This window comes from Ascaphus truei, chromosome 2 (genome assembly GCF_040206685.1).
Source record: "Ascaphus truei isolate aAscTru1 chromosome 2, aAscTru1.hap1, whole genome shotgun sequence".
NCBI classification, from domain to species: Eukaryota; Metazoa; Chordata; class Amphibia; order Anura; family Ascaphidae; genus Ascaphus; species Ascaphus truei.
The window spans coordinates 68780928-68805234 of NC_134484.1; the positions used below are offsets into that span (position 1 = coordinate 68780928).

Here is a 24307-nt window from a genome sequence, read left to right on the forward strand (position 1 = left end):
GTTGCAAACTCTGATATAAATGAGTATTTATTTATAAAATATTTTACCAGGAAGTTGGAGTTAGAGCCTGAGATGGACACATGTTGGGATCTTCCTGATAGCTAGGACTGAAACCAGTTTAAAGCATGTTTCCCTATTCCAGAGCTCTGGAGTTTGTTAAGCAGGATAACATGATCAACTGTGTCAAAAGCCTTTGCAAAATCTAGGAATACTGCACCAGTGAGTTGTCCCCGTTCCATTCCACACTGGATTTCATTGCAAACTTTTAGCAGGGTAGTTACGGTGGAGTGTTTGGGACGAAACCCAGACTGGAATTGGCTAGGGAAATTTGTCTTGGTGTAGAAATCGCTTAATTGAGAGTGGACACATTTTTCCATAACTTTGGATAGAATATATCCAATATATAGAGTATATCACTTCATAAAGGCAACACGGTTATGGGGGTTTCCCCAGGTAATACTCCCCTGTATGATAGAGACTCCAAAGCTTAATATGTATATACTGCACCGACACACTTTATTCGAGCAAATACCCAGTATGTACCTGGCAGATACCTGGAATGCGCCGCTCCTCACCTCAGACAAGCCCCGTTGCGTTTGCCTTCCCAGCCTGGGTTCATGCCTGGCTGAGGAGCGGCTGATCTGTTAAATGATAATGATTAGGATTTAATAGGCTGCAATGCTTCGCGTGTCTACCAGATGGCATAAATTCATGAATTGTAATGCAGTATATATATATATATACTGTGCAGTATTGCAGCCAGCGGGAATAAAATGCTTCAATCCCTGCCTGGAAAATACCTCAATGCACTCGGGCAGAAAACAGTCACAAACCTCAATACACCCGGGTATACCCGAATTCGTGGGACTAGCCGAGCTCGAATAAAGTGTGTCGCCAGTGTACATATACGAATACATAAGGTGTAATTTGTATATATTTTTCCCTGGAAGCGGAAATGAGGTTGCCATGTCTCTCCATTTCCACTTTTTAATATAAATTACACATTTCCTATACGTAGAAACAATGTACTGTACAATATATAACTTTCTTTCAGAAATAATTTGCCATTTGTCTTACTGCATACTGCCATGGGTGGTGTGTGGGGGGGAGGGGTGGTGTGAGGTGTATATTCTCTGGTGCAATACTGTATGCGAGTTACATTGTAGGTTGATCCCAATTAAATAAATTAGTTGACCTATATCGATTTAATGATTCAAATCTAGCAGTGACTCACTATCACAGTCCTATTCTTCACTCCATATTGCAAGCATAGAATGTATTAAAAAAAAGTTCCATTTAGAATAAAAAAATAGTAACGTACAAAATGTTATGCTCTCTACAGTGATAATTTGACATTTTTAATTTTGTGTCATACAGTCTTATTTGTATGTAGCACCCTTTGGGGCATGCTAAATTTGGCCCAAGTCAGTGCTGGTCCCTAGGGGAGTTAATAGGTTATTTCTTTTAACAGGCCCTAGAGCAGGGGAGTGCAATTTTTTTTCCTGCGCCCCCCTGCCGGCACTTCCTCTCTCTTCGCGCCCCCCCCCCCCCTCTTACCTTGTCTCCGGCGTCGCCGTCTTAACATCGTGACATCATACGACCTCGCTGTGTCATTTGATGCCGCGTTGCCATGGCGACATGTCTCCAGGAGCAAGGAAAGTGCGGTTTACTGAGGCCTTCGCCGCTTCCCCAGCACTTAATTTGAGAGCCTTCGGGAAGCGCGGGGGGCCTCTGTAAACCCTGCGCCCCCCACAGACAATCTCATGCCCCCCAGTTTGTACACCGCTGCCCTAGAGGTTGCATATGTTATATAACCAATTCTATGTTGCAATTAAGTTGATCCCAAGGGGGAGGAGAAGAAACGCAGCACAGCCGTGCAATGTGAAGGGCAAAAATCGGGGGTACTAGATGAAGAAATCCTTTAATACATCACAGACAACATGGTACAGAAAAAGAAGGCACTCTTACGTGTTTCACGCTGATCCTAGCGGTTCGTCCTGACGAAGCGCTGGGATCAGCGTGAAACGCGTTAGAGTGCCTTCTTTTTCTGTACCATGTTGTCTGTGATGTATTAAAGGATTTCTTCATCTAGTACCCCCGATTTTTGCCCTTCGCATTGCACGGCTGTGCTGCGTTTCTTCTCCTCCCCCTTGGGATCAACTTACCATGATACCACGGATGCACGCCATAAAGAAGAACCTCAACGACTGCATGTGAGTAACCTTTCATCATTGGGGCTCATATGTCTATGGGACTTTGCTAGGACTGTACATACAAGGTTTATGCATACTCTAGGGAGATTGTCCACATTGGAGGATATACAAACAGTGATTCATTCCCCATCTGTACCACTTACCAGGACATTGATTTATACCTCCCCTTAATGAATTTACCCTGACTACACCAGCATTTATTAATTTTCTGTCATTTGACTTCAGTTTGATTCTTCAAGCAAGTTTTATTTGACTTTCTTTCTGACCACTTGGTTATCTGAGCCATTTGTAGCACCGCTATATGGAACTGTGTTCTATGCTCTTTATGTTGCAATTAAGTAAGGATGTAATGTTGGTAAATGTCTAGGCAGGTGATTGGCCACTCCTTTCTTCCAGCATATTCTAGAAGGATCACCTGACAGTGATCTCATCATAGACAAAGCCCACCCTTAATCTGCCCAGTAACAGGGGTGGGGTTTTGACATCCATCCAAGGGTATATAAGGAGCTGCAAAAGCTTCTGGTCCTTAGATCCTAGGAGGAACCAGAGGAAGGGGTCTCAAGGCTCTCCTAGCCTGTAAAAGGGGAACAACATTTCTTGTTTTCAGTGTTAGGGCAAGTTTCTCAGTATTAGGGGGGACCTTAGAGATCAGTACTTTAGGGGATTCTACCAGAGGGCTTAAGAAAGAGACCTGGGTGGGACTGCTGAGAATGATTGGACTCAGGTGTCTGGTTCTCTCTCAGGCAGACCAAAAGGCTTCTATAGGAAGATGAGCTACTACAAACATCATGGTGAAGGAACTTGGAGTGCAGGGGTCTGCAAAATACTGAAAAACAGTCCTGTTATTCATCAAGTTTTATGTTAATAAAGTTCATAAAAGTTCCCGGCGCCCTCTATTTTTATTCACTCATCATCAAGATCCTGCATGGACCATTCAGCACCATGAGAACACGGTAAACTGCAGAGCCTTCTTTTATATACGGTTAATTTCGGTGTGACAACCTTTTTTCCTTATCTTTGGGGAGATAGAGGTGTTACAGTATATTTTAGGTTTGCCAAGAGTCCATAAAATGTCTGCCCGTATGTTTCAAAAGAAGAGATGCTTGTGCAAATGCATAACATATTTCCAGTTATAAATGCAATCCTGGAACTGGTGGAATGCCTGTGGTACAAAAGTGCTACCAGGCATTCTGTCTCCAGCCCATGTGATCATTCATCCTATTATAGTGATCACATTGCATCATCCTTCCACCGGTTGACAAGAAAGGAAGCGGGAAATACTCTTTCATTTCAAATCCGGGACACAGCTCTCAGAGGGATGAAGTTACAATCAACTCTCTGAGAAATTGGCTACTGCAGAAGATTTTAGTCTCATTCATTTGAATGGAGCGGATCCCTTCTCCAGGACAGCAAAGCTGCTTCAAACCATATTTATTAAAAAATGCCTTGGAAAGGGTTTATTCCAATCACTGTCCCAGAGACCCAGGATACAGACACAAAACAGAGATCTCAACACATCACAAACAACATCCTCTACAGTACATGCCTTGGAAATAAGGTTGGAAAGATATTGAAGATTTAACGACAAGGCAGACTACCACAGGAACTTAAGCCTAATTGCATAACTGATAATACAACAGGAGAAGCTCCAAGGGGAATTAAAGTTAAGCCCATATGCCAAATTGTTCTAGAAATTTTGGGCTGACATAATTTTTACTGAATAGACCCCATTATGACCATTTCTCTTAAGATTAATTTGTACCACCTGATTGCAATGAGGGTTTATTAGCTGCAGACCATTTCCTGTCTCATGAAAATACAGTACTCGGGTTTCCATTACGGAGACTGTTTTAAATTAAATCATGGAAAATGGAAAAAATGTGATGCTTTTATTAGACGAAAGCTGTGATATGTCATGTGCTCAGCAAGTCACACAGTAGCTTGTTCATGACCTCACATCCATCCATATCAGAAAAGTACTGAAAGCCAAACCATCTTATTCTTAAATACATGAGACTATATTGTTAATGTACTAGGTGTGCAGATCAACTAATATGTTAACATTACAGATGTAGCCACCGTCATTCTTTCCTTTGGGTGGATATGTTGTGATATTCTACGCCATCACTACCATTAAATCCTACTGTATGAAAACTGATTTTCAGAGTTATAATGGGAGAAGTTGTGATCACAAAGAACATTGAGGCCGACTACAGTACATAGACTACAGTACATACAATACAGTATATCTGTACATTATTACATAACCACAAAAAATAAGTTCTAGTTACACAGAACCTTCACATTATATAATTAAATGGGCGATCTGCTACATTTAATTACAAAATGTTAGGGAGTATTTTAATGTTCCCTACATGTTCCTGTTTCCTCCACTGATTCTAAAATAACTTCTATTGGTCTGGAGTATAAACACAACAGGGAGATTTGCTTTTGATTTGTAAGCGTCTTGGGGGATTCACGAAAAAATGCTTATAATGTCCTCTCCTGGGAATAGGGGTTTTGCTATGTTTGTCCCTACAGTGCAGTATATTAGAGATATGTATATCAAAGCTCACTAGCACTACTAGTGAGAAATGCATATTATGTAGAGGCTACATATATTATGCGATAAACATAAAATAAATGTAATTTTTTTTAGCACAACTACATATACACAAAACAGACAAAGGTATCATCTATACAAAGCTCGAAATAAGTGGAATAGAACTAGACATTGAAAACTATATGTCTACCTTGGTCAGCATGCACCAATGGATGGGAACCTTTCAAATAAAACAAATAGGAGAATGAAGATGGGATGGAGCGCATGTGGAAGAAACAAGACTTTTGAAAGAGAACCTTTCACTGTGCCTCAAAAGTAAAGTGTTCGTCCAGTGTATTCTGCTTGTGCTCACATATGGATGTGAAACATGGACTCTAAAAGTGAAGACAATTCAGAAGCTTCAGACAACTCAAACAAGTATGAAGAGATGTATGCTGGGTATCACCCGAAGAGACAAGAAAAAGAGTGAAAGGATTCGGAAGCAAACAAGTCTGACATCACATGGGTGAAGAAATTAAAATGGCAGTGAGCCTGACTTATGATAAGAAATTACCATTGTTGGACTGATATAGTACTTGATTAGATTCCAAGAGATATAAAAATATGTAAGACCAAAAGTAAGATGGGAGGATCAAATCAGAAAAATTGTTGGAAAAACATGGAGAAGGGGGAAGCCCCCACCCAGCAGTGGATCGACAAGGATTGAAGATGATATACTGTATATCATAGGCCATTTAATATTTTGACAAAAACTTCACCAACAAAGAAAATTATATATATATATATGTTTTTTTTGTATTGGGCGAACATACCAGAACACATGGAACTGTGGGGAGGGAGGGGGAGAGGGAGAGGTAGATAATACAGTATATATCGATCGAGAGAGAGATATCTCAGAACATCCCGTTTCCTCCTCCCATCCTACACCACTTCCTAACTCTCCTCCTGCCTTTCTTGACTCTTTTTCCGCTGTCTCAGAGGAGGATGTGTCACTGCTGATCTCCTCTTCTCCGTCTACCATTTGCCCTTTTGACCCCATTCCCTTCCATCTCCTAAAACCTCTTGCTCCTACTATAATCGCTATGCTCACACACATTTTTAACTCCTACCTCTACTCAAAAACATCAAGCTTGACCCTACCTATTGACCTATCTCCCTTTTGCCTCTAAACTCCTTGAACGTCTTGTATTGTCTCGCTTGCTCCACTTTCTCAACACCTATTCTCTCCTAGACCCTCTACAATCTGGTTTCTGCACTGCTCACTCCACTAAAACATCCCTCACTAAAATAACTAATGACCTCCATGCTGCCAAAGACATGGGTCATTACACTCTGCTCATATTACTTGACCTCTCTGCAGCATTTGACACCGTGGACCACCCTCTTCTCCTTCACATTCTCCATACTCTTGGTATTCGTAACAAAGCTCTATCCTGGATCTCCTCTTACCTCTCCCATCGTACTTTCAGTGTCTTACCTGCCAACACCTCCTCCTCTATTGCTCTCTGTGGGGGTACCCCAGGGCTTTGTCCTGGGACCTCTTCTCTTTTCTCTGTACACACTTTCTCTAGGTGACCTAATCACATCTCTTGGGTTTAAATAGCACCTCTATGCTGACGACACACAAATTTACTTTTCAACACCTGACCTTACACCTGCTGTACAGACCAAAGTTTCTGAATGTCTCTCTGCGATATAATCCTGGATGGCCCTCCACCGACAAACTTAACATGGCAAAAACAGAGCTCCTCATACTTCCTCCCAAACCTGCCCCTACTACCACCTTCCACATTACTGTTCGAAGTACTATCATTCACCCAGTAGTCCAAGCACGCTGCCTAGGTGTCACACTCGACTCCTCTCTCACATTTTCCTCACATTCAAAATGTATCTAAAACCTGTCGCTTTTTCCTCCACAATATTACAAAGATACGCCCTTTCCTCTGTTGCTCGACTGCTAACTCTGGTTCAGGCCCTCATTCTCTCCCATCTCGATTACTGTAACCTCCTGCTGTCCGGCCTTCCTGCCTCTCATCTGTCTCCCCTACAATCTTGAATATTGAAGTTCATTGCAAGCTGTAGGAAGATCATTGATGAACACTGAGAAAAGTAGGGGCTCCAAAACAGAGCCTTGCGGGACACCACAGGTGATATCCAAGGGGTTGGAGTTAGAGCCTGAGATGGACACATGTAGGGATCTAACTGATAGGTACGAATGAAACCAGTTTAAAGCATGCTTCCCTATACAAGAGCACTGGAGTTTTTTTATGCAAGATAACATGATCAACAGTATCAAAAGCCTTTGCAAAATCTAGGAAAATTGCACCAGTGAGTTGTCACTGTTCCATTCCACACTGGATTTCATTGCAAACTTTTAGCAGGGTAGTTACAGATGTACAGGTGTTTGGGATGAAAGCCAGATTGGAATTGGCTAGGGAAATTTGTCTTGGTATAGTAGTTGCTTAATTGGGAGCGAACACATTTTTCCATGACTTTGGATAGTATTGGGAGAAGTGAGATTGGCCTGTAGTTTGAGACAGTGTTTTTGTCCCCACTTTTGAAGATTGGGACAACTCTTACAGTTTTTCAGGTCTTAGTTTCAGAAATTACCTGCAGACAGAATAGAGTTGACTACACTGGCGACACACTTTATTCGAGCTCGGCTAGTCCCACGAATTCGGGTATACCTGGGTGTATTGAGGTTTGTGACTGTTTTCTGCCCGAGTGCATTGGGTTATTTTCCAGGCAGGGATTGAAGCATTTTATTCCCGCTGGCTGCAATACTGCACAGTATATATATATACTGCATTACAATTCATGAATTTATGCCATCTGGTAGACACGCGAAGCATTGCAGCCTATTAAATCCTAATCATTATCATTTAACAGATCAGCCGCCCGTCAGCCAGGCATGAACCCAGGCTGGGAAGGCAAACACAACGGGGCTTGTCAGAGGTGAGGAGCGGCGCATTCCAGGTATCTGCCAGGTACATACTGGGTATTTGCTCGAATAAAGTGTGTCGGTGCAGTATGGAAGCAATTGGTTTGACGGTGCCTGCAGCATCAGGTCTTAGGAACTTAGATTGTAATAAGTCAGGTCCACATTGGCTGCTTAGTTTTAATTTGAGGAGCGCTTGTGTAATCTCCTCTTCGGATACCGAGACAAATTGAAAATTGTGAGCAGTGTTGGGAGAGGGTGTGGCTATAGGGGTACTCCCAGAATGAGATTCAGGTTTGTGGTTTGTGGGCAGCTGAAGTGGCATTGGGATTGTCAATAAGCATGTAAAAGTCTCCCAGGAAGACAGTAGTTGTGTCGGAAGCGAGGAAGCAAGGTTGGAAAGGTATCAAGAAATTGAGAAGCAGTTCCAGGGAGATGATAGATGACTGCTAAATGTAGAGGAAGGGGGAAGTGACAGCGTGGACTTTGAAAGATGAAAAAGAGAGCAAGGAAAAGGTGGGTATGACGTGAAATGGGCAACATGGGGAAAGTAGTAGGACAACTCCTCTGCCCTGTCTGTTCCCTGGTGTGGATAAGGGAGAGACTACCATAGGAGAAAGCAGCAGGCAAGGCAGCGTCTGAGGAGGAGCAGGTTTCTGTAATGGCTAGAAGGTTCAGAAAGTTCGTAATAAGTCATGGATTGTGGCAAGTTTGTTGTAGACCGATCGTGCATTCCATAGGGCACAGGAAAACGGAAGGGAGAGTTGTAATGGGGATGAGGTTTGAGTGGTTGGCAGAGCGTGTTGAAAAGGAGACTCTGGATGGGAAGTGGGATGTGAAAGGATTAGGGGGATATAGATATCTATATTTGTTCACACGCGCATGCACGCACACAAGTCTCTCACAAAAGAGTGCTCAATAATTATGTAGATCATTTTTGGTGACTAATTAGTATAAGGAGTTAATAGCCTTAATGGGTTAACTGTTGGATCTCTCCAGTTACTCCTCATCATGTGATGTACAGTAGGATGACTATGCAGAAAGGATAGCCACTCCCCAGTATGTCATGTGTCAGTGAGATCAGTATAGGGAGATAGGGTATACATAGATCTTTCCAATGTTCAAGAAACAGGTACATGTTTTTCAGAGTTCAGACTGAAGCTTCACCATGAGTCCTGTAAATAGGTTTGTGTGTATAGTTATGTGTATTAAGGATGTCCCATCACCACCTATGGTTTTCAGTTAAGGAATGTGCCCTACATAGTTAGCACCTATAGTAATGCCCAAGATTGTTCTCATTCGGGAAGAGGAATAAACATGTGCTTACGAGGGAGTTCTATGAGTAGTAAGCTCCAGAGCATAAATAGGATCAACCCCACTGGAAGGTTCCAAGTAAACTCCTGATCAAATATGCATGGACAAAGGAGGTAGGCAGTACACAGACTGACTGGCGGATGATTCGGGGACAGAGTGTATTCCCGCCATAGGCCCACTTGCGATGGGGCACTTGACACTATGCAGGAGATTGTCAAACTATTACTAAGGGAAACAAGCATATGTACCTCCCCAGCGTAGGAGTGAGAGCTACCAGGGGAAGAAGCACAGAGTAACCAAATGATGTCACCAGTTAATATCTTAAGTTAAGTCCGTTTTTGTATGGCAAGTATTACCAACGGATGTGAATAAAGCTATTCGTACTATAAAAGTTCCTGGTACGCATCATTATTCTGCCTGCATATGCACGCCCAGCACCCTCAAAAAAGTATGAGAGACTTGAGTATGTATTGGGGAAATTAAGTTGTGCGTGTTTCTATACCGAGATTTTAAACGTCTTATTAGAGCGGGGGTTTTCTAAGTCGTAAAACCATCCACTTAGCAGCTGATTTACGACAGGGGAGAGCTTATATGGGTTTCAATGGGAGAAAAATGGTATATACAGTAGGTCTTACCCTGGAGTTATGAAATGAGAGGTGTGTTTTGTATAAAATACATGACTTCTCATATTTCTACGCAAGTGACCTCTGGGGGAAAATCTATGACTTATGGTAGGGCACTGTATAGGTATTTCTGTTTTATGTTTTATCCTGTTATTTTAAGAAACTGTTCAGCATTTATTGTAACTGTATGTTCTTGTAATCCTTTTATCTGTAAACTAAGATATATATATATATATATATATATATATATATATATATATATATATATATATATATATATATATATATATATATATATATATATATTATATATATATATATGAGGTGGAAGTGCTGTGTGCTGGGTGATAATGGGGAAAGGCGGGGTTGCAGACCTGCCTAAGACATGCAGATGAGCATACAGTTGTATTTACATATATATATATATATATATATATATATATAACAATTCTTTAATAAGTTAGTAATGCTTTGAGGCTCTAGTATTGACATTTTCAGACATATTTTGCTACAACAGGTTTTTGTGTGTTAAATGCATCGTTTTTTCAATACTTAACAGGGACATGAGGCCCTGGCAGATATATATCAATTACATATTTTGCATACTTCTTGGGTGGTGGCAGTGGATAGATGTGATTGCAATTGAGTAAGTACTGTAATGCTTGCGCTACCCACAAACAAGACAAAACCCCGGTACTGAGGTGGGAAGGTATGAAACCACACACCGACAGCAGCGGAGCCATGCCTGGAAGGCGGATTGTCAGCGTAGCCGGGTCTGGGTAGGAGAGAGTGGGTTATTCCGTATTCTCGCCGGGGTCTTGGGTTATAGAGAGCAACGTAGTCGAAGTCTGTTAAGCCATGGTCTGGGATTGGAGAGTTGAGAATCGTCGAAGTCCGTGTAGCCGTGGTCTTGGATTGAAGAGGTAAACGTAGTCGAGGGTAAGCCGAGGATGATATCCAGAGGGGTTTCACTAACAAGCCAGGTTGGTACACGAGGAGACAAACTGCAAGACAAGACTGGAACAGGAGCTAGGCACAACAGAACTGTGAGGCACAAAAGGCTACAAGAGATTATGCTGAGCAATGCTAGAGAGTGCGAGCAAGGTATAAGTAAGCATGGCAGCCAATAGGACAGGGGGCGGAGCGGAGGAGCGGCCCCAGCGGGAGCCGCGATAGGCACAGGAGACAAGTGGCAATCTGGTTACTTGCCGCGCAGCTGGGGAGCGGTGAATATCGTCACATGAGTGCCGCTGACGCGAGATGCGCGGTGCATTTGGGGGGCGGAGCCAAGCTCCGAGGCAACTCTAGAAGAGCTGTGTGTGCGCTGGTGCCAAGACGGAGGGCTGACTAGCAGCAGGTAAGGAGGGAACACGTCGCAAAGGACGTGTTCTCCGAGTCCTTACAAGTACCTTGCGGGGGAGAAAGGCGAGTTGGCTAGAGCAGCCATGTGAATTATCCCTGGTTGCAGATCAAAGTCAAAACTGATGCCCCTGAGGAAGCAGTTTCACTATGAAACTAGTAGGGGTAGACTGGGCTTGTCTATTGCTGTGACCACCTCTGTATCCATTGGAACATCTGTGTGCTTCTCTCCTTCTTCCCCTGGAGGTCAGAACTGCTGGCATAGAATAACTGCCATTGTGGAGCAGGAATCTAAATCGGACCATCGGGTGAGGTCGGAGGCGGCGGCGGCATCCGCACTGTGACCCCGAGTGGTCTCAATGTCTATTTTTGAAGTTAAACTTCTTTGCTGGCGCATACACAGTTTTGATGGGGAAAATCTTGTGTTGTCACGAAAAACCATGACAGAAGTGATGTTATGCTAATGATGGTCGCGCACATGCGCATTTACACAGAGGTTGTAGGCAGCGCAAGCGCAGAAGACGTGGGTGTAAACCATGCTGCACATGCGCAGAAGACCTAATTCTTCGTCCCCTCCGCATGTGCAGTAATGGTGCGGCCAAGGCCACGTGCATTACCAGCCGGTGCAGCGCTTGACTGGGTGGCACCGCTGGCATGTGTGCGCATGACCGGCCGGCTCCACACGCGCGCATGCACATGACCTCCCGGCACCACGCGCGTGCGCAGGACTCCAGAACTCGGCAGCAACTTCCATTATCAGCTGGAGAAATGGAAACAAAAGAAACAGCGCAAGACGCAAATAGTGAAGTATATCAAAGTGTTAATACATAAAAATTTAGGGATAAATAATCTGCGTACATCAAGAAATTAACACATAAGCATTGAGTGTGCAGAGCACACAGGTTACCAGTCGGCAAGGGTTGTGCTGCATCCAGGAACAAGTCCCTCTAGTAAATGTCTTGTATGGTGTCTTTAAGGTTCCTCCTCTACATGTGTAGCCAGACGTGATGAACCCATCGCTGTGGAAAACCTCCCGCAGTTAGGTGGTCTCAGGAGGATCGAGAGTTCGTAATCCAAGGCTTGCACAGCAACAGTCCTGGGTATATACGGTGAATGAGACACCCTGACTCTAACTGTGCTCTGAAACCGGCACAGCAGCAGCCGGGAGCAGTCACTTCTACAGCGGTATCTCGGCTTGTAGTATAGTCGCTCCTTCGCAGTGCGTCGCGCTGTGACGTGTCAGGGGCGGTCTAAGCAGCCCGATATACAGGACTAAAAACAGCTCGTAAAGAGCTGATAATGGCAGAGGATAGTTATAGCACCCTAATAAGCATCGGAAAAAGGTTTATCCTACACGTTTCGTAGTATCACACTACTTCATCAGGGAAACGCCATCATTAGCCACGTGTCACGGTTGTATATGACTTTAATTATTTTGTCACACTGTGGTATCAATATGTGGTTTTAACTATTTAGTTTAATTTTAGTCCAAGACGCGACGTGGGCTCTATAAAGATGGTGGTGACACTGGCACCGATGCCCCAAACCGGGGCTGTAACTCGGGAAGCAGGGGGTCCCTGAGGCAGAAATCAATGCGGTTCAGCTCAGGGGACCCCCTGCTCCCGCACACTATTAATAAAAATACATTAAAGGAGCTTCATTAACTTAGCGGCTATCCGCTAAGGCAATAAAGGGGTTAAGGCACAATAGCATGTTTATTGGGGACAATTGCCCCCAATAAACATAGCAATATACAACACACATCCCCCCGCCCTCTAACACATACAATACAGTAATGGGCAAAATAACTATTATCCAGATATGGATAATACAGTAGATTATTTGCCCATTATGAAACACATAAAACATGCATAAATAAAAACATGAAATCTTAATCTGAAAATCACCACATTGCATCTTACAATTAAACCAGCAGCTAGACAAATGTATATCAAATGTCACACAATTGCATTGAGTGTGTACATGATGCAATTAATATGTGCATCATGTAACACTATGCAAAATCAATTTCAAAATAAAATATACTATGAACAATGTCCCCTTACCACCAATGCCATCCACAAAATCAAATAGAAAGTAAGCAACATAAATAAATTTACCATCAATCAATTTCCTAAACCAATTACAATACAATCCAAATCAATTATACAATTCCCTATTCAATTCCTAAAGCCAAACATTGCCAAAATAATTATAATTGAAAGTAACCATCATTCAAATCTAACTACCAGAAATAAGCCATTAAAAATAACATGTAACTAAATAAAAATTACATTACACACACCAATGTATAAATAAAGCTGCTAAATACATTAGAAATACATGAGATACATAAACATTAGCAAAACAATCATTTATTATCCCTGTATGTATATCCATATAGATATACATAACATACAGGGGCAATAAAAGAGCATAATAAACAATGCATTTACATCCAAAAAACACATACAATACACCCATTCAGTGTCCCTGAAGGTATGTATATCCATAGCGACACAAATCAATTCATTAAATGGAAATAAAATAAAAATACACTTGAAAAAAAATCAAAAAACCTGTAAAAATTTAAATAATATACTTTTCTTTTGTTTGCTTACCATTAGATGCCCACTCACCGAAATCCAGGGGAACCAGAAGCTCTCGAACCAAATCCAAAGGTAACCATAAAATAAAAAACCATTACAATCCACGTCTGTGTCTCCTTTCTTCTATTTGTAATCCTTTATCAGTCTTGGGGTCTTCTTTTCTTCTTTGGAGTCTTCTCCCATCTTCTTACACCACGCCCTTCTTCTCTTCTTAGGAGGGGAGGTCTTCCCTCCTCAGCATCTGGCTTCAAAATGAGACGACATAGGCTTTTATAGGCCTATGACGTCACATTTTCGGCAAATGGTTCCCACGGCCCTGATTGGGCCGTGAAAACCATGTGATTTGGGGGGTGAATTTTTTTGGGGATGACGTCATTTAAAGGCAATGACGCCAGCCAATCAGAGTTGGGATTACGTTCCCACGCTCTGATTGGCTACCGTACCATGTGTCACCGGCCATCTTTGTTTTGATTACGTCATCTTAAAGGCAATTGAAGCTCAGCCATTCTGATTGGCTAGCGTCATTACCTTTAAATGACGTCATAAAAAAAAAATTCCCCCAAATCACATGGTTTTCACGGCCCAATAAGGGCCGTGGGAACCATTTGCCGAAAATGTCACGTCATAGGCCTATAAAAGCCTGTCGTCTCATTTTGAAGCCAGACGTCGAGGAGGGAAGACCTCCCCTCCTAAGAAGAGAAGAAGGGCGTGGCGTAAGAAGATGGAAGACGGAGAAGACCCCAAAGAAGAAAAGAAGACCCCAAGACTGACGAAAAGGATTACAAATAGAAGAAAGAAGACACAGACGTGGATTGTAATGGTTTTTTATTTTATGGTTACCTTTGGATTTAGTTTGAGAGCTTCCGGTTCCCCTGGATTTCGGTGAGTGGGCAACTAATGGCAAGCAAACAAAAGAAAAGTATATTATTTTAATTTTTACAGGTTTGATTTTTTTTTCAAGTGTATTTTTTTTTTATTTCCATTTAATGCCCCTGACTTGGTCTATGTCCCTATGGATATACATACATTCAGTGTCCCTGAATGTGTGTATTGTATGTGATTTTTGGATGTAAATGCATTGTTTATTATGCTCTTTTATTGCCCCTGTATGTTATGTATATCTATATGGATATACATACAAGGATAATAAATGATTGCTTTGCTAATGTTTAAGTATCTCATGTATTTCTAATGCATTTAGCAGCTTTATTTCTACATTGGTGTGTGTAATGTAATTTTTATTTAGTTACATGTTATTTTTTATGGCTTATTTCTGGTAGTTAGATTTGAATGATGGTGGTTACTTTCAATTAGAATTATTTTGGCAATGGTTTGGCTTTAGGAATTGAATAGGGAATTGTATAATTGATTTGGATTGTATTGTAATTAGTTTAGGAAATTGATTGATGGGAAATTTATTTATGTTGCTTACTTTCTATTTGATTTTGTGGATGGCATTGGTGGTTATGGGACATTGTTCATAGTGTATTTTATTTTCAAATTGATTTTGCATAGTGTTACATGATGCACAGATTAATTGCACCATGTACACACTCAAATGCAATTGTTTGAGATTTGACATATATTTGTCTAGGTGCTGGTGTGTTGGGAGAGGAGCTATCATTTATTTTTAAAACTGCTGGTGTTTTAATGTGAAGATGAAATGTGCTGCTGGTTTAATTTTATTACAATGTGCTGAAGTTGAGATTCTGATTTCATGTTTTTATTTATACATGCTTATGTAATCCTTAACCATTTATTTGTATATTGGTGTTATATATGTATATATATATATGTATGTGTGTATATATACAGGCATACCCTGGTTTAAGGACACTCACTTTAAGTACACTCGCGAGTAAGGACATAATCGCCCAATTGGCAAACGGCATCTCGCGCATGCGCCTGTCAGCCCGTCCTGAACAGCAAAACCAGCTCCCTACCTGTACCGAAGCTGTGCGCAAGCGGGGAGACTATAGAGCTTGTTACAAATGTGTTATTTCCATCAGTTATGCATGTATATGACGATTGCAGTACAGTACATGCATCGATAAGTGGAAAAAAGGTAGTGCTTCACTTTAAGTACATTTTCACTTTACATACATGCTCCGGTCCCATTGTGTACGTTAATACGGGGTATGTATGTATATATATGTGTGTGTGTATATATATATATATATATAAACACATATACAGCTCAGCCCCGTTGTAGCGTGATCCACTATAACGCGGATCCGCTTTAACGTGGTTTGAGCATGGACCCCGAATTAAAAAAAAAATTCAATTTTTTTTGCACACTGCACACACTCACATCACACTGCACTCACATCACACTGCACACACCACACACACACAACACTCACCCCACTCCTCCTCCCTACATTTATATTGTGAAGGAGAATATAATGGGTATATGACTTTGTGATGGTGTTTTAAATGAGTAGGGCAGCCTTTATATGTTATTGTGTGACAGTGTAGTATGATTGGTGCTTGTTTATTTGTGCTAAGCTGTTTGATTAGGTAGAGGAGGGACCAGGGGGCTAGGTTGCATACATTTATGTGCGTTTTGGGTTCTAATATTGTCCCTGTAAATGTTGCTGCTGGTTTATTTATTTTTTCGTTAATGGTGTGTTCTGCGCATGTGCAAGGGACATGACAGTGTGACTTGTTGCTAGGGACAGTAGCGGGTTGTCCCGCTAGGTCAGGACGTGGGGATTAAGGAAATATATTCTATAGCATGTATATGTGTGGTAGAGTTGCCGGTGTTAGCTTCTTTTTCTCCCCCGCCCCGATCTTTGTCTGCTGGGGCTTAATGCTGCCACTATGAACACATTGGCCGTTTTGTTTATCTTTTTTGCTGACGAGGCGATCTGCGCATGGGCGAGAGATCCGACAATGTGGACTGGTTGCTATGGATGCAAGCGGGCCTGTGAACGGCTGTCCCGTTCGATCGGGAACCAGGGGACAAAAGTACTAAGCTTTATGGTATGTTTTTTATGCACACTTAAAGAATGCATGATGTTGTTGGCCTCCTTTGTTGTCCATATTGCTCTCTCCTGGTGCCGTTAATATATTATGCTAGGGCTGCTATTATGGGTATACATGACGCATGCGCTATGCTAACATCTACAATGTATTCCCGCAGGTGGACTAATTAATTGAACTAATCAGTGGTTGGGCGCTTGTCTTTGACGTGTTTCATGCCTCATGAACAAACTCACTTTATTCCTGATTTTTCAGCTGTTGCTCATTATGTAATGAAGTGAGGGGGGAAGTGAGGCTGCTAGGGGAAGTTACGGTGGCTGCTGGGGGACGTGTAGGGCTGCCGGCCACCTCTTCCCTCCCGACCGATCGGCGGCCATTTTTTTTCCAAATTAGCGCGACCTCGGTTCTAGTGCGGTCGATCGGGTGGCCCCCGAGGACCGCGCTATAACGGGGTTGAGCTATATATACAGGGGTTGAGCTATATATACAGTATCCCACTGTACAAATGAATGGGGGCAGGGTGGGTTAACCCCTTAATGACTATAGCGGTTAATGACAGATACGGTGATTAAGGGGTTAGGGGACATTACATTGGCTCTTTTGATTGTTTTGTATGTTTTGCAGCACCGGAGGGATATGGGCAGGATGAAGATGAGGATGAAGACAGCCTTCATCGTGGGTGCCTGGAAAAGGTAAGTGTAATATGTATTTACTGTAATTTATATGTATTTAAAAATGGGCAAATGCATTATTATCCATATGTGGATAATAGTAATTTTGCCCATTACTGTATTGTGTGTGTTAGGGGGGTGTATTTAGTTATAAATATTGTTTATTTTTTTTGGAGGCACAACATTGGTACCGCAGGCCCGCGGGAACCCCGGGACTCCCGCGGGGACCCCCGCACTCCCACGGGGAACCCCGCTTGGTGAGCCGGGGACCCCCGGACCCCCACGGGGTCAACCGGGGACACCCACGGGACCCCCGGCCTCCCTCGGGGACCCCCGCGGGGTCAGCCGGGGACACCCACCGGCCTGTTATATGGGTGTTGCGCACGCAAAAATGTAAACAAAGTAATTTTTCAAAGTACAGCTTTTTTATCACCTGCCTTTAGCTGCCGAGCTTTGTTGAACGCAACTTTCGCGTTCGCTAAGTTTGCGTAGCTTAGTGAATCCCGGAGAAGGGCAGAATTGAACGCAAACAGGTTATCGTACGAGCAAAGTTGGACTTGGAAACATTTCCTGAAAAAAGTCACTTTAAGAACGCAAAGTGCCTGTTTGCGTGGCTTGGTGAATCGAGTTCGGCGGAACATCACGTTCTAAGAGCACTTTGCGTTCTTAAAACGACTTATCACTGCTTAGTGCATAGCCCCCAAAGACGTTTCCCTTAAAATGCGTGTGCTCGGCGCGCACACACTTTTTTATTTCTTTTACCTGTATCACCAATCTGAGGGAATCCACTTGCCATCTTAAAGATCCTGAGAGATTTCTACCCATGCTCGCTTCAATTTGACACCACAAGATCTCCTAGCATCACATATTCTGTTTCATTGCAGTGTTGCACTATGTATTTTCTGTCTGTTTTGCATATACATTGATTCTGCGTTCCCCATTGCCAAGAAGATGCAGATCTAAGTCACCTGCTCACTTATGTGCGGTTCGTGACATATGGTATTTGGGGAGTATTGTTCATTTGAGGGACCTTTGCAAAGGTGAAAAGTGGGCTAGCTTGAGAGCTGTGTATTAGCCCTTATCCTGTTTGCAGGTCATGTGCTCACAGGTCTGCCGTACAACACATTTCTTGAAGGGGTCTGAGGTACTGTACCTTTAAGAGGATGAAAGTTACAAATGTACAGGAGACTGTATGGTTTTAAAGTTTGAAATCCCAATGCTGAAAACATAGTATTAAACACACAAAAGATGCCTCACTCCTCCCAGTATTACAACACGATCTAACCAGGGAATAAGAAAAAACAGTCCCGTTTTCTGTAGCTCTTTTAGCTATAAATATAGATATATACAACACAAGCAGCTTACCAGCAACAAGGAAGCAGCCAACAGACTGGTTTCATTTCCTCACACAGGCAGCGAAAAGAAGAGGGGTAACTTCCCTAATACTAGTAATCTATTTAACTTGCAGACAGCAACATCTGTATATTCTGCATTACAGAGCCAAAACTAACAAGACTGGACAAGTTGAAGCATAAAACAAAAACCAGTGTGACATTATGGAGGGCAATTATTGGCATTTTATAAATATTCCCACCCCTCAAATGTAATGGTAGCATCCAAAAGCAAAGTGCTATATTCATTGCTTCAATGCACAAACGAAACAGAAAATGATTACATTATACAAAGTTACTGACTGTACAGTGTACAGTATATGACAACGTTAGCTTTAGATTTGTGCAGCTACAGAAACAGGATACTCTATGAAGAGACAGATGTTTAAGTTAAACACAAGAACATCTGCATGCTGGAAACGTTTTCTCAAGCTCACCTCCATGTTGCAATTGTTAGAACTGGTTTATTTCTCAAAATCCCTGCTTCTCAATGCACTCAGGGGCTCAATTTTGTCTTCAAAACCCCAAGGGGTCTATGGACTAGAGGTTGAAATGTTGCACTTTAAGAAATCGTAATGTGGCAATCATTTGTAGAATTGCTGCTGTATTCACCAAGAAATATTTTGACAAATGGCTTGTGATGTTTATCTCCGTGGCATACACAAAACATGTTAATGTTAAAAGGCGTTAACGATACAAATAAGTGATAATTCAACAAAATCTGCATGAATCAGCCATTGCCGGTGTATGGTTGGAAGATGTCTCAAACTACCTACTATAGGGTTATGTAACAGGATTTCTTAAATATATATGTTAGCAGGGTACACTCCCTTGCCTCCTCCCTGGAAATGTTCCCGTCACTCGGGAATGTTCGTGAGAGTTGCGGTGGCCATCTTGTGGTTGGTGCCGCTGGAAGAGGAGGTCCTGGCTGTTCAGAATTTCCTCCACAGACTGGAGACGGTTTGCTCAGTCCTGACGGAGCCTGCGAAGGGAGAGGTAGTGTCCAGGGAGCTAGTCAAGCTCCTGGACTAGGCCAGATCCATTCCCACAGGCCCAAGCTAGTTCCCCCTTCACCTTAGTGGAGTATTGTAGGGCTGGCCGGTAGTGAGGGCCCTGCCTCCTTAGTGTGTGCCTATTAGCCCATTTTTGATTTCTCCTAAAACTACGACTCCTCTTTTAAACCTCTGCACACATCTCCTACAGAGTCTAACTTAGGAACAGTACCCTCTCTATTATGAGACCTAGCTAGATGTTTCCCAGCTTTGCTTTAAACACAGGAGGAGTTTTGCAGCTGAGAGCAATCCAGTCTTCCACCTCAAACTGAAGCTTTTAAGGGAAAGATCTGGAAACTTGGACAGGGGTTACTGTTAATTCTTCCCGAGTCACTCAGGGAAAGTGTGTTCTAGAAAAAGTTACAGCCTCTTATATACCCTCCCCTGCAGAGTCATCAGTTGTTGCACTTTAGAGCATCATGTGAGGTGTAGTTTTTCCTGAGCATATGAGAAGAGCAAACTCAAATATTTCCAATACCCTAGATTAGATTCCTGGGCCTAAAAGAGACTAGATTAGCACCACACATTTTCCCTTTACCAGATGAAGGAAGCTGTTCATTGTGCCTTTTCCTCTTGGATCATATTTTTATAACTCTGCCTTCCAGTGAACTTTGGCAGAATTAATACCTTATTCCCGGGTGCATAGTTTGTGTCATATAGTGTATTAAAAACTACCAACACTTCCAGTTTCAAATCTTATACACCTTGTTTATAAAGTTGCATGTGTTTATTTTGGTTACCAAGCATAGTGAAGGTTTTCTTGGTTCGTGATCTCATCTTTTATGTGTTTGCTGTTAAACTTAACCCTTTGAGAGCCCCAAAATGTACTGACTACATCACGGGTACTGGCACTCCAGGGGGCCTATGATATAGTGACTACATCACACCCAGGGAGGTTTGTTGTTCCTAGGTAAGTCACGTCCTGCCTTCCCATGGAGGGCCGAATGTGATCTGCCCTGTGAGGAAAACGGCAGAGGAGAGCGCCTCTTCCTGAAAAGTGACCGTTATTTAAAGCGGTCAAGTGACTGCACCTTGGCGGAGGGGCTGTGGCACTCCACTAGCGCAACCTCTCCGGTACTCAGTGCTAAGCAGACCATTCATTTTGACCCCAAAAATAATGACTCATACCCAATGCATTTGCTAAAGTAGAAGAGTGAGTGAGACTTATTTTTACTAGAGTCCTAAGTGCTACTTATATCCCCTCAAACACCACATGTTGAGACCCCCGAAATATACACCAATAGGATATGTAAAGTATATTTATATGAATCTTATGTAGCCATGGCTAGTTTTGGACTACTATTCTGCCCTTCTCTCCTGTGCATTAATCCCTAGTAAGAGTAGGTTTGCCAGGAGTAATTATGGGTTTTCCCCCACTCACTGCAGTTCAGTGAGTCAGAGAAGGTAGGCACTCAGGCCTTGTGTCCAATCAGAGGCACAGAGGTGGGTCTTACTGGATCTGTACTAAATGAACGGCATTTCCTGATTTAGCAGTTCCTCTCCCCTCTTGAGAGAGGATAGTCTACCCAACCAAGCTGTCAGGGCTCTGGGAGGCTTGATGCCCTCCCTCTGGGAGAGGTGGGAGGCTATTCCCCTTACTCCACCAGGGTGTTAGGGAATAGCACGGACAGCTTCTAGGGCCCTTACTAGGAGTGTTTGTCCAGGGACATCCTTTGGTGATGGCCTGCTGATGTGCTGCTAAGCACCCTGCTGTAAGATGGGCAGTCTGCCAATTGAATGTGTTACAAAGTCTTTTACTGATTCACTATACTTCTCGCCTGAGACTGGAATCTATCATGGAGAAGCTGGAAAGAGAGTTTCTCATGCAGAGGTTCCTCCCCACTCTGGGGTCTGCACGAGATGGAGGCGCTGCACCAGTTGTAAGTAGAATTCAGTGTTCACCCCAAAAGCCTGTCCTGTACTTCCCCATGCCAATGCGGGAGACTCAGGGCCCCCTGTTACTAGCAGGTTTGCACCACACTAAGACATGTAGTCAGAGCAGTATTTCCCCTAGGAGACCCTATGTGAGATTGGGTGGAGGAAAGAGGGCTACACTTATTAGCATATATCCCAAGTGTTCTCCCTTTTGTGCACAAGTCTCTCTCTCCTCCACCTCCCCTAATTCTGGATGAACTTAAAGTTTGTCAGTGCAAACCTTACTGGTGAAAGATGGAATTGAATGCTAAATCGGGTGATTTCTTTTAAATGCAAATTAAACTTTATGGGATGAATTTGCAATAGTTCAAACCTAGCGAAAATACCCAATTTTCAAATGGAATTCAAACATTGCCTTCAAGTTTGCCTCTCTCTAATGACAGAGCGCTAATCAAATGTATTTGGCCAAAACCTGTATCTGGTTCATTTAGCAGAAAGTACAAAATACATTAAAAAAAAAACTAAAGAAAGCGTCTGGAGGGATTGCATCAGCTGTAGATTACAATTGCACGGACATTGAGCCACGATTTCTGTGACTGCAAATTTGTTTGCCTTTCTCTCTAATCTCTGGCCGCATGACCGCAGACAGGCCTTGAAAATCATGTACTGTAGGTTTTACCAATACAGGAAAGGATGACGTAATTCATGTTACTCCACTGGTAGCTTCAGCACTGACTGATGAGTCTGAGCTAGCAACTTTGTTTTAAAAAGAGCTTTGCACATCTTTACTACTTTTCAGCATTTAAAAAAAACGAGACTTTTAATGAACTTTATTTTTCCACGGACTTTGATAACTGGTTTAATGCTTTAACATCAGTTCATGGAATTCATCATAAATGTTGCACAGTAAGTAAACAGAAAATACCTGCGGGTTTATTAACAAGTCTCTCACAGTTTGCCGTGTCAGAGTCGATAACTTCTTTAGCCTAATTAGAAATGATAGAGTGGTACGATTTATCCACCCAAGCTTTCCACAAGGCCAATGCCTTTTGGACTTGCTAAATGTGACTCCTGAAGAAGGATTATACTTTAGGAAACCAAACCCTCTTTTGACTTTGTTATTAGGACTCCTAATGTTCCATGAAACAAATGTAAACCTCGTCAGACGTATCAATAGAATACCCATGTACTGTATATTCTAGAACATGAAAAGTTCTCCGCAGCAAATGCAAGACAAACACACCTTTTCCTCCCTCCCTGCTTTTACTACCCCAAATGTAGAGGCCCAACCCCTCAGAACAAAGATTATAGCTATGGAATGGTCAAAAGGGATCTACATCACCCCAAATGGGAACCAGTAAAATAATAAAAGTCTCATCTGCAACAGCCGCAGAGCAAGTGAACACTGAATAGGTAGAATGTCATATTTTCAGCAGGTGATACAAGTCGGTAGGTGGAAACATTGTATGTCATGGAGGCATGGTGATCCAGCCATTCTTTGAGGTCTACTGGAGAAGGGAAGTGGTGCATGAGATTACACAGAGTTTGATGGGAAACATCCCACAGGGAATATTTGGTCACAGTCTTTTCCTGCCATCAGCTACTTTTTTCCTTGTCTTCTATTCCAACTTTTCATTCAAGGCTCAGATGGCCAAACTTAGATTGTCATGCTTTAACTGATCTTTTTGCCCTGCTAGAGTCAGCATTTTGTCTCTACTCTTGTACCGTAGTTAAGAATTTTTGCGACCAGACTAAGGAGAATCCAGAGGTGGCATCTGGGCCAGAAAACTATGGCCTGTTTCCATAGATAAACCGTTCGGAAATGAGTTTTCTTCCAGCTTGCATTTAAACCAACTCCCCAGAAAGGCCTCAGCTGTAGAAGCCTCTATCCTTTCAGACACGCCAATAATGCAAACATTGCTCTGACTATTCCTTTTCTCAAAACAACCCCTTTTTTCTGCCAGGTGGCGCTTTGCTGCTTCTGGACATTTGCTTCCTTGCATATACTGTAGCGCTGCTGAAATCCTGCAGTTCCACAATCTTCCTTTTGGCCTTTAGATTTTTTCCATATCTTGCTTATCTTTATAATTTCATTCATGTCTCTTTGAAAATGTTTGCTTTTTCAGATCAATGATTATATCCCTATTTCTACTTCTACCCAGTCTGAGAAATATCACTATAAATACCACAGTTGTTTTGTTTTTCGTTTTTCTTTTAGATTGCCATTTACATGTTGGCAATATTTTTGATCTTAAAAGTTTGTTCGCTACCACTTTATTTACATAAATCACCAGCTGTTAATCTTTCTGCCAGAAAATACAATGCCACCTGTCAAATATTTATTTTTTTATGTTCTTGGCTTGGACACCTAGGGACTAATTTAAACAGTCACAATAAAAATAAAGGTTAATACATAATAACAGCTCGCTTAAATTCCAATGTGTTTGCAGTAGCACTCCACAGGTATTCATGAAAATAATTACGAATGTGAAACCTTGATAGAACAGGTTTGTTATCCTTCGATTTCACGGTGTGTATATATACACATACATTTCTCTCTATGAAAAATATCATCTGTAAAATCTATGAGTGTACAAGGTTTTAGAACATAGTGCTGATTAAAAGGCACAGTCAACGCTTTATCTTCTTTGTTCCATTCTGTACACAAATTGGTTGCAGAATGTCAGTTCGATATTCTGCAGTTGGCAAGTATT

At 42.3% G+C, this 24307-nt stretch overlaps 1 protein-coding gene across 1 annotated transcript in view; it reads right to left on the minus strand.

Moving 5' to 3' along the window:
* Nucleotides 1-18716, minus strand: part of CPQ (carboxypeptidase Q) — a 219985-nt gene extending 201269 nt beyond the window's left edge. The window contains exon 1 of the mRNA XM_075582671.1: nt 18641-18716. The gene's annotated coding sequence lies outside the window, so the exon portion shown is untranslated. The remainder of the gene's footprint in view (nt 1-18640) is intronic.
* Between the last annotated feature and the right edge of the window lie 5591 nt (nt 18717-24307).